The following is a 20,879-nucleotide window of genomic DNA, read 5'->3' on the forward strand; positions in this document are numbered from 1 at the left end:
CACCAAGATCGGAGTTTAGTCTCACAAAAAGATCGCAGATTTTGTTAGCTTACATGCTAACGTAATAATGTAGTAACGTTAGGGCTAGTAGTAGAATGAATGGATGTAAACGTTATTTAACACAGTGCAGATGAGTACAATACAATACGGCTCAATTCAAACAATTGTTAAGGGGATGCAGACTGTTATAGTTGGGACTGGGTTCCTGTTGAAGTCCCACAAACAACTAGTGACACTTTTTATATTGACATCCTGTTACCTCTCTGCCTTATGTCACTTGTATGATGTACTATTATAATTAGGATTATGATGTAAATGATTAAGCATATGTTTACTGTATGTGTCTATATGTGATATGTATACATATATATATATGTGTATATGTATATATATACTGTGCGCTTTGCACAAGTGTCTGTGTCTGGGGCAGGCTGCACAGTCATGATGGATAGAGAAGGGGCCTCTCTTACTGTTAGTGAAGCCAGGAATGTGGTCACAGAGCGCTGACCTTGACGGTGGATCGATTTTAACCCTTTCAGTTCTGAAGCAGAGGGAAAACCTCTGTATGATGTTTTAACACATGTATGATGTGTAAAACATATCCACCAATGTTTAAGTATATGAGTACTGTATTGTACATGTATATATATATATATATATATATATATATATATATATATATATATATATAAGCGTATTAGGCTATTCATGCTAGAAGGACCATGTACTGTATATTACAGCAGGGCAATTGTTTCATTCAATAATGCTGGACGCCTTTAGGAATGTGTCTATGACCTTGTGGGCCCCTGCTAGATACAGATGAAGACATAGGGTTTTTCCAAACACAAAGTAATCTGTTACTTCTCCAGTTACTATAATGACTAGAAGGGGAGGAGAGTTCATCCTTGCTGAATTGTGTGTTGATTGGCTGGTGGAATGACGTGACTGTATTTTTAGACCAATAATAAGATGTCTTGATATGATGCAGAACCTGGATATATAAGGCCCGGCTCGCTCGCTCCGGGTCAGATTTTAGATTTTAGATTTTTTGAGATCTTGTTTTAGCCCCAGGCAATGTTGAGCGGTGTATGGAACATAGCCTGGGAATCTTTGAGTAAACCTCCCTAGGAAGAATACTCTTTAGATTTTAAAGAGCTATGCTAAGCTCTTAGCTAAATCTTTTAAATGATAGCGACCAAGAGAGTTTTTTTCTTTGTATGCTTGAGAGAGATGTTTTGTTTTATACTTATTTTTACTGGATTGGACAATTCCAAGACAGAATCTTTGTAACTTACTTTTTCTAATTAAAACAACTTTGTTAAAATACTTTTTACCAATTCGTGGACTGCTTTCATTGAGCTGCTTTATCACAATGTGTCACGACGCTGGCCACGCCCTGCTCTCATCTGAGGTAACACGGTATAGCTATATTCTGGAAGCCATGCAGATTAGATCAATTGCTGGTTACTACTTTTAGCTAAAGTTATATAAAGGATATAAAATATATATATATATATATATCACTGTTTGTTGTTTGCAAGCGCCGGTATCTCTGTGTTCGACGGGCTCCATTGGGTTTGTGGGAAACTGAGGGCCTGACGATCGGGCCACGGATTGATGGACCTGTCGAACTGATAGGAGGTTATGGGGCTTGCAAATTATTATTAGTGTTATTACGCTAATATTACACTATTAGCAGTAGTAATACTTATTAAAAGAGTAGTACTATCATCAGGCTTACAAATGATTAGCATTACAGGCTTTTCCTAAAATGATGATAATGGTGATGATAATGATAATGATAATATAATTATTATTATTATAGGCAAGGAGTTCTCCCAGACATACATTCGGTTTATTACAAACAAAGAAGAGGTTAACAACTCTTCTACGCTTATATTTCATATCAACTGGATATAACTAACTAGTGACTATTAGCGTGATTAGAAATAGTAATTGACCCGAGAACTTGGCGAGTTTAGCACCTCGCTGGGGGATATCGGGCGGCCACAGGGCTCTATCTCGAGTAGGTGATTTGAGATAGATAGAGACATCCCGTAGGCTTTCAACATGGCGTCCCTGAGTTCGGGCTGAGATCGGTATGAGATACAGCCAAATAAAATAAACTAGAATATTGATAACGGAGAACTCTGAAATGAACAGATTACAAAAGTGAGTTTAAACCTTACTTGAATGTGCTCTTATCAGCACCTAGGAAGTCATAACCATCCGCTTTAGAATGCGCCAGACAAGGGATATTGATCTGTATGGCCCTCAGAGGAAGGCAGTGGCAAATTAAAAGGCATCTGCGTTTTTGTGGGCATTGCTGGTGGAGCGGTTAAGGCCGCAAAGTTGGATTAAAGAAAAGAAAAGAAAGAAAAGAAAACCCCCTCTCTAGTGTCTGGCATTTTAAAGAGCAGCCATACAGGCTGGCATTGTCGGCTAACGAGACAGTGCTAACTGGAAGCTAACTGGCCCGAGTCTACAGGAGGCTACCTAGCCGGAGTCTACAGGAGGCTACCTAGCTGGAGTCTACAGGAGGCTACCTAGCCGGAGTCTACAGGAGGCTACCTAGCCGGAGTCTACAGGAGGCTACCTAGCCAGAGTCTACAGGAGGCTACCTAGCCGGAGTCTACAGGAGGCTACATAGCCTCCTGTAGACTTGTGTATTGTATATTATATGGTAACTCAGAACATTGTACATATGTCTATACCGAACAACTGTGACCTCATTTTCTTCTTCTAAATTCATGCTATATTATGTTATTATGTTATTTGATACTATCTTGTCTAGCACAGTCTCTGGAGCGTAACAGTAAGAAGCATTTTGTATGAAAGTATTCTGTACTTCTGTATGACAACTATTAAAGAACTTGAACTTGAACTTGAGCCGGAGTCAACAGGAGCTAACAGCCGGCTAACGAGCCAGAGATAACTGGAAGTGAACTGGCCCTAGCCAAACAGGAGCTAACAGCCGGCTAACGAGCCAGAGCTAACTGGAAGTGAACTGGCCCTAGCCAACTGGGAGCTAACTGACTCTAGCCAACTGGGAGCTAACTGGCTCTAGCCAACTGGGAGCTAACTGGCCCTAGCCAACTGGGAGCTAACTAGCCTCTCCTCTGTCCTGATTCTCCTAGATCTATCTGCAGCCTTCAACACAGTCAACCACCAGATCCTCCTTGCGGCCCTCGCAGGAATGTGAGTGGCTGGCTCTGTGCTGACATGGCTATCATCATACCTCAATGACCGCTCCTACCAAGTGTCATGTTGAGGGACCCTGTCGGCCACCCGCCCCCTGCGGATGGGTGTCCCCCAGGGCTCGGTTTTAGGACCCCTTCTCTTCTCCCTCTACACTAAATCACTGGGTAACATTATCACGTCTCATAGCTTCTCCTACCATTGTTATGCCGACGATACTCAACTCTTCCTCTCCTTCCCTCCCTCAGATATCCACGTCTCTGAGTGGATCTCGGCCTGTCTGTCCGACATCTCCACCTGGATGATGACCAACCACCTCAAACTGAACCTAAGCAAAACAGAATTGCTCCACCTGCCGGCCAAATCCTCCTCCCTAACCGACCTTTCAATCACAGTTGAGAATGCAGCTGTGACTGCGTCCCCGACCGCCAAGAACCTTGGTGTTGTCCTCGACGACCAGTTGAACTTCTCTGCTCACATCGCAGCAACGACCAGAACCTGCCGATTCCTCCTGAGCAACGTCAGAAGGATCCGCCCCTTCCTGACAAAAGAAGCCACCCAACTCCTCGTCCAATCAACAGTCATCTCCCGCCTCGACTACTGCAACGCACTGCTCGCTGGCCTCCCGGCCACTGCCACTAAGCCTCTTCAACTCATTCAGAACGCAGTGGCCCGCCTGATCTCAAACCTACCGAAGTTGGCCCATGTCGCCTCACTTCTTAGGGACCTGCACTGGCTCCCCATTGCTGCACGAATCCGCTTCAAGGCCCTCGACCTAGCATACCGTGCGGCAAAGGGAACCGCTCCCGCCCTACCTCCGGTCAATGGTCTCTAACTACACACCCTCAAGACCCCTACGCTCTGCATCTTCTGGCGCCTCAGACCTACTCCTATCCAAGCTCCGGGAGGGTCATCAAAGAGAAGTCGCCTATTCTCAGTCCTTGCCCCACAATGGTGGAATGAACTACCCACCCCAGTTAGGACAGCCGAATCACGTCCAATCTTTCGCCGTAGACTAAAGACGCACTTCTTCAACCATTATCTGAATAAAAAAAAAAATTTAAAAATATCTAACCCTAACTAACCGTACTGTCATGCACTTGTCCTAATAAACTAACCTACACTGTAGCACTCAACACTTTGATGAACATTGTTGCTCAGCTGATAGAGTTGTGCCCTTCCTGATGGCTTGTCGTACAGAACTTGTAAGTCGCTTTGGATAAAAGCGTCAGCTAAATGACTAAATGTAAATGTAGCCAGTGCTAACAGATGCTATCAGCTGGCCAACGAGCCAGTGCTGACAGAGCTAATTGAAGGCTAACTAGCCCGAGCTAACATCAGGCTAACTAGCCAGAGCTAATTGGAGGCTCCCTAGCCAGAGCTAATTGAAGGCTAACTAGCCCGAGCTAACATCAGGCTAACTAGCCAGAGTTAATTGAAGGCTAACTAGCCCGAGCTAACATCAGGCTAACTAGCCAGAGCTAATTGAAGGCTAACTAGCCCGAGCTAACAGCAGGCTAAAATAGCCGGAGCTAACTACAGATGCTAGCTCAGGAGAAGCTAGCACAAGAGATGCTAGCTCAGGAGAAGCTAGCACAAGAGATGCTAGCTCAGGAGAAGCTAGCACAGGAGATGCTAGCTCAGGAGATGCTAGCTCAGGAGAAGCTAGCACAAGAGATGCTAGCTCAAAATAAGCTGGCGCAGAAGATGCTAGCTCATAAGAAGCTGGCGCAGCAGATGCTAGCTCGCATGTTGAGACATCTCAAAGGACTGGAGATCCCCGAAAGGGCCTCAATGGCCCAAATCATGGAAATAGAAGTAAGGACCCCCGGTCAAGTTCCAGGGGAAAACATGGTGGAGAAACAAATCCCACAGGTGCGAGACGGGAGCCTGTCTCTCACTGCTGCAGCAGAATCAGTCATACGTGGAGCACCTATGCAAGGATCAGGCTTACTGCTTGAAAAGCTATTCATAGGTGTCCCAGGGGGTAACCTACTGGCAAACAAATGCGCAGCATGGTCACGAGACCAGTTATGTACCGAATGTATGCTGTATGACCAAGTCAAAATGCTTTCTCACAACAAACACAACAAGGGGGAAAGGAAAGGAAAGGGGAGAACCTGTGAGATGAGAAGGCTCAACTTCGGCCTCCCAAAGCCCAGCAACAGCCACCGGCTAAAGCTAAACCTACCTACTCAAAAAACGACAAAAGGGGGGGCTCCCAGGAGCACCCCCCGAAAACAACCCAGGAAAGAGCGGGGAAGACGGAGTCTTCCAACACCAAATAGTACCTATCTGCAGACGATTGGGCGGCACTAACCCCAGAGCAGCAAGCAGAGATGAGGGCAAAAAGGAAGGAGTTCAAAGCCCGGAAGGAAAAAAATCAATAGTATCCTTACCTCCTGGGGCCCTGACACATGACACTCGAGCAAGTGCAAACTGCACTTGACATTCAGCTCATCTGTCGAGAGGAATAATATATAGGTCATTGTCATTTAGGAAGACACATGACATAGAATACTACATTCATTGCATGTACATTTTTAAGTATACTATGTAAAAATGTCTGTCTTTTCTCTAAAACCAGAGTAAAGAGGACGACATTTTTTTGTAATTCAAGGCAGAGGGGGTTTCCTGACAGCAACCATTGGGTAGATTACAACCATATCAGCTGCATGAGATGTACACTCACCAGTGCCTATGGATTTGCGAGGAAATGATTATCTGATGATTATCACTATTTGCTTTCTAAATCAAATTAAGACTCTGCAAACTCTCGTCAAGCTTAGCACCTTGACGCGGGGGGACAGAGCGAGCATCAGTATCTCTGTATTCGACGGGCCTATCAGATTTATGGGGACTTGGCAGTTTCAGCATACAGGACACTGTGGTGCTTAGGCGGCCAAGTCACTGGTTTATAGGTCTGTCGAAACGGATCGGAGGTTCTGGGGCTTAGAACATCCGAGAGTTGGGCTTTATACTAATTGAATAGCCTTAAAGTCAAAGGCCTAGGGAGCCTTAAAGTCAAAGGCCTAGGGAGCCTTAAAGTCAAAGTCCTAGGGAGCCCTAAAGTCAAAGGCCTAGGGAGCCTTAAAGTCAAAGGCCTAGGGAGCCTTAAAGTCAAAGGCCTAGGAAGCCTTAAAGTCAAAGGCCTAGGGAGCCTTAAAGTCAAAGGCCTAGGGAGCCTTAAAGTCAAAGGCCTAGGGAGCCTTAAAGTCACTTAAACTTGAAGTAACATAATGCTTACTTAGAGTTTAGCAGGCCTAGGGAGCCTTAGAGTACTTATCAGCGAGCAAACCTCTCCAACCAAGACTCCTCCTAATGCTCGAGATCTGGAACAATGAGTGACATAGAGGTCTGCAAAGCGCAGCAGACAGCCTAAGAGGTAAAAAATAAATCAGGAACAAGAGAGGGTTGATAAGAAACCACTTGAAGTGGCATTTACTCACGACTAGCAGGTCTAGGGAGCCTTAAAGTCACTTGAACTTGAAGTAACCTAATGTTTACTTAAGGTCAGAATTTAAGTAGAAAACTCTACTTGCGACTAGAAGGCCTAGGGAGCCTTAAAGTCAGAATTTTAGTAGAAAACTCTACTTGCGACTAGAAGGCCTAGGGAGCCTTAAAGTCAGAATTTAAGTAGAAAACTCTACTTGCGACTAGAAGGCCTAGGGAGCCTTAAAGTTAGAATTTAAGTAGAAAACTCTACTTGCAACTAGAAGGCCTAGGGAGCCTTAAGGTCAGAACTTAAGTAGAAAACTCTACTAGCAACAAAGACCTAGGGAGCCTTAAAGCCAGAAATTAAGTAGAAAACTCTACTAGCCACAAAAGGCCTAGGGAGCCTTAAAGTCAAAACTTAAGTAGAAAACTCTATGAGTCTACAGGGGGCTACATAGCCCGAATCTACAGGAGGCTACATAGCCCGAATCTGCAGATTCCAAGCTAACAGATGATAACAGCAGGCTAACGAACCATTGCTAACAGATGATAACAGCAGGCTAACGAGCCATTGCTAACAGATGATAACAGCAGGTTAACGAGCCATTGCTAACAGATGATAACAGCAGGCTAACTAGCCATTGCTAACAGATGATAACAGCAGGCTAACGAGCCATTGCTAACAGATGATAACAGCAGGCTAACTAGCCAGTGCTAACAGATGATAACAGCAGGCTAATGAGCCAGTGCTGACAGATGCTAACAGCAGGCTAACGAGCCAGAGATAATAGCAGCCTAAGGATGTCTCACAATCATTCCCACGTCACCGAGGACGATGATTCACCCTCGGATGATGGATTGGGAGTTTTTACACCCTGCAGGGGGTTAGACTACCTAGGAGAGCGGCGAGAACACCCAGAGTCCCCTGAAACATTTGCAGGAAGTGAGGAATTCACAGAACCAAGTGAATCACTATACCCAGAGCTGCCGGCTGTACAGCAGGCGGTAATTGGAACACGGAAGGCCACGACAGCTATGGCCCCTGCATACTGGCCCGACAGTCTGGGACTTCAGGGACAGTGGAACCCACTGCCCCAAATCCCTACACCAAACTCCCCGCGAGGGGAGCAGACCAAGCCACCTGGCATGTCAAGATTAAATGAAATCTCTTGTGCTATTAAACCAAGAACTCAACCAGGAAACCCGAAGCATATACAGCATCTATGGGTCTGTTCCATATGGTTACAAAACTTTGTACCAAAAGGGAACCACACGTTGTGGTTAACCCGGCCAACCGAGGCCTACGTAATGGAGGAGGAATGGCAAAAAACCATACAGGATATGGCAGGACCCGGCTACGCCGACTGGTGTGCAAGAGAAGTGGCCGGACAACCTCATAACCTCCTTAAGGACGGCACGGTGCTGGTGGGAGTCCCCTACCTACTTAAAAATAAGGGTTACGTGGGGATACTGCAGGACGTGCTGCCAGGAGCAGACATCGAAAGCCAAACCCGAGTACTCCTGGCATACTACAGGAACATTTTCAGACAAGCCCAGGACGCAGGCATAACAAGCCTAGTTATGACCTTGTTTGGAGTAGGGATTTGGCATTATGATGCCAATACAAGCATATGGTGCTTCCTGGAAGCCTACCAAGAAATACCAGCCGCATCAATGGCGGTGGTCTTGCTGATCCCGGATAAATACCAAGCAAACACTGTGCGCAGAGCTCAAATGGAAGCATGGCCACCACACTACCGTAATGGCTGGGGAAACCTGTTCGAAGAACCCGAGCCCACTATGGTCGGAGAGCTCACTGTTGTAGTGCTCACATCAGAACACAAGAGGAGACCTCCGTGTTGTAGCACGTCGGTACAAGAGAAGAGACCTCACTGTTGTAGTGCTCACGTCAGAACACAAGAGGAGACCTCCGTGTTGTAGCACGTCGGTACAAGAGAAGAGACCTCACTGTTGTAGTGCTCACGTCAGAACACAAGAGGAGACCTCCGTGTTGTAGCACGTCGGTACAAGAGAAGAGACCTCACTGTTGTAGTGCTCACGTCAGAACACAAGGAGAGACCTCCGTGTGGTAGCATGTCGGTACAAGAGAAGAGACCTCACTGTTGTAGTGCTCACGTCAGAACACAAGGAGACCGACAGTACAGTTCGAACCTGAAGGATCAGAACCTACCCTATCTCAGGCCAGGAGCATTCTTAGATGGGGGGCTGTCCCCCGGAGTCGGTGGACGACGCAGCAAGTAGCGAACAGGAGTATACTGATCCAGATCAGGACTCAGAAATGAAGGAAGACCGGGATAGGTCAAGCTCCAGAGCATCCTCAAGGTCCTCATCTAGGTCAAGATCAAGGGAGAGAGTTCAGTACCCAAGGGGCGAACCTCCTAGACCTCGGAACAAGAGAGCTGAACCGGCCAAACTGAGACCTATCAGCAAGGGGCCCCCTCTGAAAGGCACCACCTTTCAGTCACTCTAGGGCTTGACCTGGAGCTCAGGATTGGAGGACGTCTCCGTTGAAGGTGAAGGAGAATTGGCAGGCGATGAAACAGGGGATATTATGCCTGCATATCCTGTGACATGGAGACAGAGAGACATCGGCCTGGACCCAAGTTACAAGGCGACGAGAGCCCAGAATGGGCCTGGAAGATAGAAAAGAGATGAGTCCTCTGTGGACTATATCTGTGATGTCCTGCATGGCCTACGGACAGGGTCACACGACCAGGCCAACCACGCTTCAATAGAGGAATGCTGCTACAATTCTCCGGGACCCGTGGGGTCGCCCGAGAAGTGACAATTCAACCTACCTCAAACTACGACAGAGATCCAAGAGGTCAGAGGGGGTGACCATAGAACTATGACATTGTGTTCTTCAGACAGCAACAAGTGGTGCATTGGCCGGGAAAAACAGATGCAAGTCTTCCGGCCAGCTACCAAGCAACGACGTGGCCCCTATCCTGTCGGGCCGTCCAGCCAGGGTACCAGGGAACCAAGATGACAGAGGCGGTGTTGAGAGTCACAGCCATCGTGACCCCGCAACTGCCATCCCGTCCCCCCGTACAGACGCCATTAGGACAGTGGAAAGTGACCAACCAGGATGACAGAGGGGGTGTTGAAGTCCCACAAACAACTAGTGACACTTTTTATAGTGACATCCTGTTACCTCTCTGCCTTATGTCACTTGTATGATGTACTATTATAATTAGGATTATGATGTAAATGATTAAGCATGTTTACTGTATGTGTCTATATGTGATATGTATACATATATATATATATATATATATGTGTATATGTATATATATACTGTTTGCTTTGCACTAGTGTCTGTGTCTGGGGCAGGCTGCACAGTCATGATGGATAGAGAAGGGGCCTCTCTTACTGTTAGTGAAGGCAGGAATGTGGTCACAGAGCGCTGACCTTGACGGTGGATCGCTTTTAACCCTAGCAGTCCTGAAGCAGAGGGAGAACCTCTGTATGATGTTTTAACACATGTATGATGTGTAAAACATATACACCAATGTTTAAGTAAATGAGTACTGTATTGTACATGTATATATATATATATATCTGTATATATCTGTATATATATATAAGCGTATTAGGCTATTCATTCAAGTTCAAGTTCAAGTTCAAGTTCTTTAATAGTTGTCATACAGAAGTACAGAATACTTTCATACAAAATGCTTCTTACTGTTACGCTCCAGAGACTGTGCTAGACAAGATAGTATCAAATAACATAATAACATAATATAGCATGAATTTAGAGGAAGAAAATGAGGTCACAGTGTTCGGTATAGACATATGTACAATGTTCTGAGTTACCATATAATATACAATACACAATACTATGCAGTGTACTAATGTACAGTACTATCTAGTGCAAAGCAGAAATGGGATGAGGTACAATTTTAGGTACAATTTACAGTAAGGTGTACAAGTTGTAGTGCAATCCTTCATCCATAAATATAAAGTGTGGGGAGTGGGTACTACAGTGTGTTTGTTTAAAGTGGGTGTGTGCTATAAGTGTGTGGAGTGGGTGCTACAGTGTGTTTGTTTAAAGTGAGTGTGTGCGTGTGGATGTGTGTGCTATGTGCGTTTGGTGGTTGTTGTTGTGTAGTGTTCATTCATTGTTCGTTTAGCAGCCTGATGGCCTGGGGATAGAAGCTTCTTCTGAGTCTTTCTGTGCTCGCCTTGAGACTCATGTATCGCTTGCCTGACCGCAGCAGTTCAAAGAGGCAGTTGTTCGGGTGACTGGAGTCTTTAATGATTCTCTTAGCCTTGCCCTTGCAACGCTTGTAGTAAATGTTCTGGAGGGTGGGGAGCCCCCCTCCAATTGTGCGTTCGGCTGAACGTGTCACTCTTTGTAGTCTGCTTTGGTCTTGTGCAGTGCTATTCCCAAACCAGGAGGTGATGTTGCCGGTCAAGATGCTCTCTATTGTACATGAGTAGAAGTTCTTAAGGATCTTCTGGCTGACTTGGAACTTCCTTAGGCGCCTGAGGAAGTAGAGGCGTTGTCGTGCCTTCTTCACAACACTGTTAATGTGTGTGGTCCATGTCAAGTCCTCGGATATGTAGGCTCCGAGGTACTTAAAGCTGTTGACTCTCTCAACCGGTGCCCCGTCGATGCTGAGGGGGCTGTAGTCCTTGACCCCCGACCTCCTGAAGTCCACAATCATCTCCTTTGTTTTGCTGATGTTCATGCTAGAAGGACCATGTACTGTATATTACAGCAGGGCAATTGTTTCATTCAATAATGCTGGACGCCTTTAGGAATGTGTCTATGACCTTTTGGGCCCCTGCTAGATACAGATGAAGACATGTTTTTCCCAACACAAAGTAATCTGTTACTTCTCCAGTTACTATAATGACTAGAAGGGGAGGTGTTCATCCTTGCTGAATTGTGTGTTGATTGGCTGGTGGAATGACGTGACTGTATTTTTAGACCAATAATAAGATGTCTTGATATGATACAGAACCTGGATATATAAGGCCCGGCTCGCTTGCTCCGGGTCAAATTTTTTATTTGAGATTTTTTGAGATCTTGTTTTAGCCCCAGGCAATGTTGAGCGGTGTATGGAACATAGCCTGGTAATTTTTTAGTAAACCTCCCTAGGAAGAATACTCTTTAGATTTTGAAGAGCTATGCTAAGCTCTTAGCTAAATCTTTTAAATGATAGCAACCAAGAGAGTTTTTTTTCTTTGTATGCTTGAGATAGATCTTTTGTTTTATACTTATTTTTACTGGATTGGACATTTCCAAGACAGAATCTTTGTAACTTACTTTTTCTAATTAAACCAACTTTGTTAAAATACTTATTGAATTTGTGGACTGCTTTCTTTCGTGCTGTTCTATCACAATGTGTCAGGACGCTGGCCTCACCCTGCTCTCATCTGAGGTAACACGGCATAGCTATATTCTGGAAGCCATGCAGATTAAATCAATTGCTGGTTACTGCTTTTAGCTAAAGTTATATAAAGGATATAATATATATATAGTAAGGCTGTCAAAGTTAACGCGATATTAACGCGTTAACGCCCGATTCTATTAACGCCACTGGCTAGACTTCACTCCGGTGTATTATTGATGCTCTCATTGATACTATGTTTGTTTCTGAAGTGTGTGTGTGTGTGTGTGTGTGTGTGTGTGTGTGTGTGTGTGTGTGTGTGTGTGTGTGTGTGTGTGTGTGTGTGTGTGTGTGTGTGTGTGTGTGTGTGTGTGTGTGTGTGTGTGTGTGTGTGTGTGTGTGTGTGTGTGTGTGTGTGTGTGTGTGTGTGTGTGTGTGATATATAGAGAGAGAGAGGGGGGTGAGAGAGATGAGGAAGGGGCAAGAGAGAAAGAGAGCTGGGAGAGTGTGTGTGTGTGTGAGGGAGAGAGGGGGGTGTGTGATTAATCAGCCCTTGTGTGTGTGAATGTAACACGTTATTTTCTTTTAAGTTATTTTGTGCATCACTCTGTTTTGAATTTGATGCAAATTTGCAATGCATGAGGGTCATCCTTTTGTGTTAAATGGCTGCATAAAGCAAGCATTTGTTGACTCGCATGTTGATAAGAGTATTAAAACTTGGAACTTGAAAAAGATCTGTTTAAGGAAAAAAGAAAAAAAAAAATGCGATTAATTTGCGATTAATCGCGAGTTAACTATGGACAATCATGCAATTAATCGAGTTAAATATTTTAATCGTTTGACCGCACTAATATATATATATATATATATATCACTGTTTGCTGTTTGCAAGCGCCGGTATCTCTGTGTTCGACGGGCTCCATTGGATTTGTGGGAAACTGAGAGTCGGGCCACTGCAGGGCCTGACGATCGGGCCACGGATTGATGGACCTGTCGGACTGATAGGAGGTTATGGGGCTTGCAAATGATTATTAATGTTATTACGCTAATATTACACTATTAGCAGTAGTAATACTAGTAGTAATATCATCAGGCTTACAAATGATTAGGATTACAGGCTTTTCCTAAAATGATGATAATGGTGATGATAATGATAATGATAATGATAATATAATTATTATTATTATAGGCAAGGAGTTCTCCCAGACATACATTCGGTTTATTACAAACAAAGAAGAGGTTAACAACTCTTCTACGCTTATATTTCATATCAACTGGATATAACTAACTAGTGACTATGAAGTAAGCGTGATTAGGAATAGTAATTGACCCGAGAACTTGGCGAGTTTAGCACCTCGCTGGGGGATATCGGGCGGCCACAGGGCTCTATCTCGAGTAGGTGATTTGAGTTAGATAGAGACATCCCGTAGGCTTTCAACAGTTCCTTATAACAATAACTTGACAACACGTGAGCTTAGTTTAGCCGCAGCTACAGGTTTACTCTGGTCAGGTCAGGAATGCGACAACAGACATAATCAGTCAATCACAACACTCTTCAACACAGAAGATACGTTTCGAACAAAAGTTTGTTACAATCATTTTCATATAATGATACTTGGGACAGCTCTGCTGTAAACACTGGTGTAGCTGGCTCTGCTCTAATCTCTCTACCCCGCGTTCGGTTGCTAACTTGCTATTTGTTTGCTACAGTCTGCCGTAAACATGGGAAATAATTGCGACAGCTCTGCCGTAAACACTGGAAATAACCTCGGTTACTATGCCCACACGCACCCACTGTAATCGGGATGCACGCAAAACTTCACCCTGGACTCCGGTTTTCAAAGACCGCGTTGCAGTGTAGCAAAACCCCGGTTGTGTGTGGGCGAACAGTGCAACTGCGCACATACAATCACGGTTACATTAAACCCAGCGTTCGTGTGGACAGCCCCTAACTGGGTGAGCAACAGCCAAGCCGTGCTGTCCGCTATCCCTGCTGAGGAAAGGGCCGAACCTCTGAGGGAGTTAGATCTGGATGGGGACCTGCTCCCGGTCGAGCAAGCTTTGGGAGTCCGGTGGTGTACTGAGAGCGACGACTTCAAGTTCAAGATTGTCCTACAAGAAAGACCACCCACAAGAAGAGGCATCCTCTCTATAGTTGGCTCAATCTACGATCCGCTGGGCCTCCTGGCTCCAGTGGTCTTGACAGCGAAGAGGATCCTCCAAGAGCTCTGCAGATTAAAACTAGGATGGGATGACGACATCCCGAGCACCTCGCTCTACAATGGTCCAGCTGGATGGAGGACCTTCGTCTGTTGGAGGATGTTGGAGTGCCTCGGAGTTTCAAGGCCAAGGGCTTCGGCGAGGCAACATTCAACCAGCTGCATCACTTCGCAGATGCTAGCCAAGAAGGTTTCGGAACGGTGAGCTATCTGCTACAGAAGAGTGATGACAACAAGCTTCATGTTGCCTTCGTCATGGCAAAAGCGAGAGTGGCCCCGCTCAAGCCCCTCACTATCCCGTGCATGGAGCTAGCAGCCGCTACCATGGCAGCGCGCATGGACAGGACCTTGAGATCCGAGCTGGAGCTCCAACTAAACAAATCTGTTTTCTGGTCCGACAGCACCACTGTTCTCAAATACATCGCAAACAGAACCAGTAGGTTTTGCACCTTCGTAGCAAATCGAGTGGAGACCATCTTGAAGCTGTCAGAAGTAGGACAGTGGCGGTATGTAAATACTGCTACAAATCCTGCTGACCACGCGTCGAGAGGACTCAATGTGGAATCATTCCTGCACAATGAGACTTGGATACAGGGGCCGGAATTCCTCACCAAGCCCGAAGAGGAATGGCCTCAGAACCCAGACCACCATGGGGACCTAACCACGGAGGACTTAAGAAGAGTATTTGTGTTCATCTGGCCTACATTTAAAAAAGGGGGAAATGGAAAAATGAATTGGAATAAGAAAATGATAAAGAAATTCTCAGGGACTTGACTTCCTAATATCAGTCAAGGAAAGGATAAAAGAAGGAAGGATCATTACGTCAGAACAGCAGCGTTCTATGCTCTGCTTGGTGCCAGTTCTAGTATTGAAGCCTATGGGAGATGCATGGAGAAGCTAAATATACAAGCTATCTGAGGAAATACACATCAACCAAGTTGCAGATGATTCTGACATCTGAGGTAATAACTTCTTTAAATGACCGGTCATAAACGAGGAGATGGCTGATCCCACACTTTGCTCCAATGTGCGTTCATGCGCTACACCAGGGGTGGCCAACCCGCGGCTCGCGAGCCGCATGCGGCTCTTTGCCCGTCAATGTGCGGCACCATCCATAAAAAAAATAAAAAAATAAAGAAATAAAGAAATTATAATAATTTTCTTTTAGTTTTTTTTCACTCATTCCATAAGGGCGTAGAATAAACATTTTTTTTTTTTTTAAATGGTCCATTTGCATGTTCTTGGTATCTGAATCTAGGGACATATATGGATCAGTGTCAGAAATAGTGTGTCTGTTACTAGGCTTGAGTAAATTGTAATGAACCAAAGGAGAATATCAATTCTATTTAAAAAAATATATATTATCTTTGACTGTGAATAACACCATGCTAAAATTTACCGGACCTGAAAAATCTAAGCAATTGAATAAAGGGAAGATGATTAAACAGAAGGTTTTGTAGATAGTACTGAATTCTGCCATATTTTTTATAATGTACATTTCTCCACCATTTTTCATCGTATTGCAACACCGTTTTTTGCAAAACGTTCACAGAAAGTAGAGAAACTAACAGCGTTCTGTTTTATGGCAATAACGTTCAGGTTTGTGGGATATAATCCCAAAAAATAAGAGAAATAAAAAAGTCAATCCAGAAGTCAGATGATTGACAGGGATTGGTGTGAGCTGGGTAGGGTAGTTTTTCAAAATTCGAAAGCCCTGAGTCTCTTCCTTCAAAAGACTACACTCACTTTTGGCTGTGCCACTTCCTCCTGTCAATATGTGCCGGTTTCCGACTCAATGCCCTGAGATTTCTATAATCTTATATATCACTAATAACAGTTAAAATAATTGGTAAACAAACATAATGCTGAAAATATACACTTTTACTGTATATCTCGGGCTTAAGAGGTCAACCCTGTGAGGCCCAAATTAAAAAGACATTAGCAACTTCAGAGGCCAGAGGTTGGGACATATAAACACATTTACTATCAAATAGCATTGTGAGGCTGAACAACAGGACCAATTGACTATACATGATTGTGCTTAAAAATGTTTAAATAAACATTCTTTTTTTAAATGGCTAAAAGTGATTTTGTAATTTTGCAACCATGGGTCTCACAGGGTACTTTTAACCCTATGAGGCCCAAATAAAAAAGACATTAGCAACTTAGGCCAGAGGGTGAGACCTATAAACACATGAAGGGTGCCGTGACTGAAAGAAAAGGTTGAGAAACGCTGGTTATGGTGTGGCTCTTTGTGGTACCACAGTAATTTTTGTGGCTCTTAGTCTCTGACTGGTTGGCCACCGCTGCGCTACAGTGACATGATGACCCTTTCTTATTTTATAGTTTTCTTGATATCAGTTAATATCAGTTCCTCACGCTTATGTTAAGTCGATTCTCTTTTTTACAAAAGTTGTCTGTGAAGATTCTTAGTTTTTTTTACTGTATAATTTCTAGGGGGGGATAACCGTTCATTGTACTCAATTGTATATAATCTCTGTAAAGCTACGACCAGACCACCACCAGAATAAAATACAAATACTCTTCTGTTAAAACCCATTGAAACCGGGAAACACATTTGTGTGTATATGCAGGCTATATAATGCATTATTAGCAGGCGTTTTAGGTCTAAATGGGTTAAGATGGTTTTCAGTTGAGAAAGAAGAGGTGCAGTGTGATGATAATGAATGATGATGAATAGTTTTATTGTCTGTTTTTGTTTACAGATAAATCAAAAACACACATGTGTGGACTTTCAAAAGGAAAAGAAAAAATCACAAATGTACATATTCAAAGTAAGCTCACACACAAAATCCAAACTCAATGACCGAAAAAAGGAATAGGCTAAAGCACATGCTTATTTTTGCCTATCCTTTACAATACTTAAAAACGAAAAATATACTTTAATATAAGAACATTTTAAAATATGCTGCAAGATATACTTTTTTTTCTTTTTCTTTAAGAGAAAAAAGAAAAGAGAAAATAAATGTTTGATGTTTTACTCAAAACTGTACTTCTGAATTATTTTATCCTTCAGGGCCTTTTTAAATCTCCCCTGAGAGGTAGACAACTTCAACCCGTCACTAAGACTATTCCACAATTAAACTCCCAAAATTGAAACACACCTAGCTTTCACATTAGTTCTTACCTTTTTACTTTTTTTGTATTTTATTTTTGTATTATTTTTTAAACAAACATATAAACAAACATGACAACACACGATAAGATATACAAGCATTAATTAACAGTGCATATCCAATGAAATCACCATTTAGTAAAATGTCTTATACAGGATATACCCCTAATACCTGCTATCTAATACCCTCAGGGCCGCCTCAGGGGGTGTGCAAGCAGTGCGGTCGCACAGGGCCTCGCGGGAAGGGGGGCCTCGCACAAAAAAAAAATATATATAAAGAAAAAATATTTTTATTTATTATTTTATTTATTAATTTTTTTTATTTTATTTTTTATTTTTTTTTACGAGGCCCCCCTTCCCGCGAGGCCCTTTTTCATCACAGACATAAAATCTAGTTTTGCTTATATGCTTATATATTTCACATTAGACACGTTTGTAGAATGTGTGTGACTTGTTCGTGGCCCTGCGGCTCTGCAGCAGACATACTCACTATTGGAGCTCTGGGGCTCTGCAGCAGACATAGTATTGGTTTCAACGAAGGGAGGGGTTACATCATGTGTATGCCGTCGTGCTCCAGCTGCGTTTGACTATTTCGCGCGTGCCGCTTTGGAGGTTATGCTTAGTTATGCCAGCCAAGAGGAAGAGGACGGTCATTCGGCAGATGGACTGAAGATGAAAGTTGTTGCATGTTAGACAGTTCAGTCAGGCTAGCCATGTCGGCTTATCTAAAGGCAGGGACAGCTAGTTAGCTTTAGCTACGTTATAATATCGAGTGCTAACGTGTGGTTCAGTCGGGATAGCCATGATGATGTCGGCTAGTAGCTAGCTTAGCTAAAGGCTAACTAGCGTTAGCTAACTTAGAGAGAGCGCATGCAGCATTGTTATGCCAAGATGAAGAGGACGGTCATTCGGCAGATGAACTTCGTCAACTCCACGCGGTTGTCTCCATCCTCTTGGACGTTTGGTGAGTTTTTAATGCACTCTATTCTATTCCCGCCGTGGATATCTCTCTCTCTCTCTCTCTCTCTCTCGGGAGCCAAACCGGCCGACTAGCTGTTGTAGCTAATGTTATATTGAGCCAAAGTGGGCCGGCTAGCTAACGTTATATTGAGCCAAACGGGCCGGCTAGCTGTTGTAGTAGCTAACGGTGTGTGGCCTGGTGTCAGTACCTGGCTACTCTATTTGCAGTTAGCCTATTTAGCTGATGTCGGCCATTGGCTCCTTGCTACTTTGTTTTCTCTGGTATATACCCTCTTCTCTTTGGATTTAAGTGTTGATCTTTGTCCTTTTGGATCTATGTATATTCATGTTGCCTTTGTGAAGTTATCTTTTCCTTCTGTTTTGTTCTTCCATTAAACGTTGAATATCCTTTAGGGGCTCATCTTTGCTTATCTCTCTCATACATGCTCTCTCTCTAACACACACACACACACAGACATGCTCTCTCTCTCTAACACACAAACACACATGCTCTCTCTCTCTCTCTTTCTAACACACACAGACATGCTCTATATCTCTCTCTAACACACAAAATGACATGCTCTCTCTCTATATATTTCTCTCTTTCTAACACACATATACATGCTCTCTCTCTAACACACACACAAACAGACATGCTCTCTCTCTATCTCTCTCTTTCTAACACACACAGACATGCTCTATCAATCTCTCTCTCTTCAATTCAAATGGGCTTTATTTCACATTCTTGTACTTCTCCCAGTAGGTATGGGAGTTTTGAGTTATTGTCTATGTTTTCAAAGTCTCTTTGGGTGTTTGCAATTTGTGGGAAGTATGTCTTGGTATAGTGGGCAGGTTGTTAAGAAGTGGAGCTCGGTTTCCACCTCATCTTGTGTGCAGTGGGTCTGTCTTCGCTTGGGAGCCAGGTCTGCCTATGGCGGCCTTTCTCGATGGCTAGGCTGTGCTCGCTGAGTCTGTACCTAGTCAAGGATCTTCTTAGTATTGGGTCAGTCACAGTGCTCAGGTATTCTGCCACTGTGTACTCTCTGTTTAGGGCCAAATAGCATTTCAATTTGCTCTGGTTTTGGGTTGTTTCTTTCCAATGTGTCTCTCTCTCTCTCTCTCTCGCTCTCTCTGGCCTTGCTCTGGTGGAGGGTCAGGGGCATTGCCGGGTCTGTGCAGCGATAACACTGTATATTGACTGTAGAACGGGAGCTTTCTCTCGCTCTCTCTCTTGCTATATTTTGACTGTATCATGCCTAGCCTCGGGCAGCGCTATTATTTAAGAATATGTTGACTGTATGATTTTTGAGGGGGGGGGGGGCTCGCGTTTAAATCTTGCACAGGGCCTCGCATTTCTCCCAGGCGGCCCTGAATACTCTACACACATATGCTCTAGCTCGTACCCCCCCTCCCGGACCCCCCATTGGATAATCCATCCATTATCACTTGCTCCTAACCAGACACTACCGTTATATGCTAGCTTTTATTCTCTCCACCACTTCTAACCACATTTTCATTTTGGATTCATTGAGTCCCAAAATTCTTGCTGTAGATATTTCTTGATAAATCACATCGAGATATGTAAGAATCCAGACCTTCCGGCACATTTTTTCCGGTTGAAACCATTGTGATGCTATCAGCTTTTTAGCCACTGTGATACCTGATAAAACCAATCTCTATAGATGTGGAGGTACTGCACACTCAAAAACATCATTCAGCAGTAATACAGAGGGGTGTACAGGTATATTCAGAGTTAAGAGATTTGATAATTGCTGGGTCACTTCTTTCCAGAATATCTTAACTGGTGGGCAGTGCCAGTACATGTGCATAAATGTCCCCTCGTCCCCATTTGTACATAAGGAGCATTTGGAGTCTTGTTTAAGACCCATTCTGTCCAGTCTTATAGGAGTCAAGTATGTCCTGTGAATATAGTTAAGATTGATTTGTTGATGGTCCGGGTTCCTTGATGTAAGTCGAACATTTGCCCAGGCTTCTTGCCAATCAAAATCTTTTTCCAGGTCTGGTATATCCCTCCTCCAGACTGAGTCTAGGTGGAGGGTTTAATACGAGGACGTTAGTAATTGATGATAAAAATCTGAAACAAAACCTCTCGATGTCTCTCTTTCATAGAATAATTTGTGGTATCTGTGGTGTACAATTGGTATCCTAAATGGAACACTGTGAGCCTTCAAACATAACAATAACTGTGTGTAAAAATAATATGTGGACTCGGTGAGATTACATTTTTTGCGTATTTCATCATAACTACAAAAACCCTGTTTGTTGAAAACATCTCCTAATGAGTGTATGCCTTGCTTTTCCCATCTACGGAATCTTATAGGTCGTTTACCAATCAAGAGTGCATTGTTATTGAATAAGGGAGTATGATTATGCCATTTATGTGGGTTAGAATTCTTTTTTGTGTTTCACGCCATATCCGGATCGCATGAGTAATTATGGGGGCAAATTTCCGTTTGCATTGTTTAATTGATAATTTGGTGTATACTATGTCCTTCAGTCTATGTGGAGCTACTATATTCTCTTCTAAATTTCTCCAGGATACTAATGCTT

The sequence above is a fragment of the Notolepis coatsorum genome (genome assembly GCF_963971535.1).
Source record: "Notolepis coatsorum genome assembly, chromosome: 8".
Lineage (NCBI taxonomy): Eukaryota > Metazoa > Chordata > Actinopteri > Aulopiformes > Paralepididae > Notolepis > Notolepis coatsorum.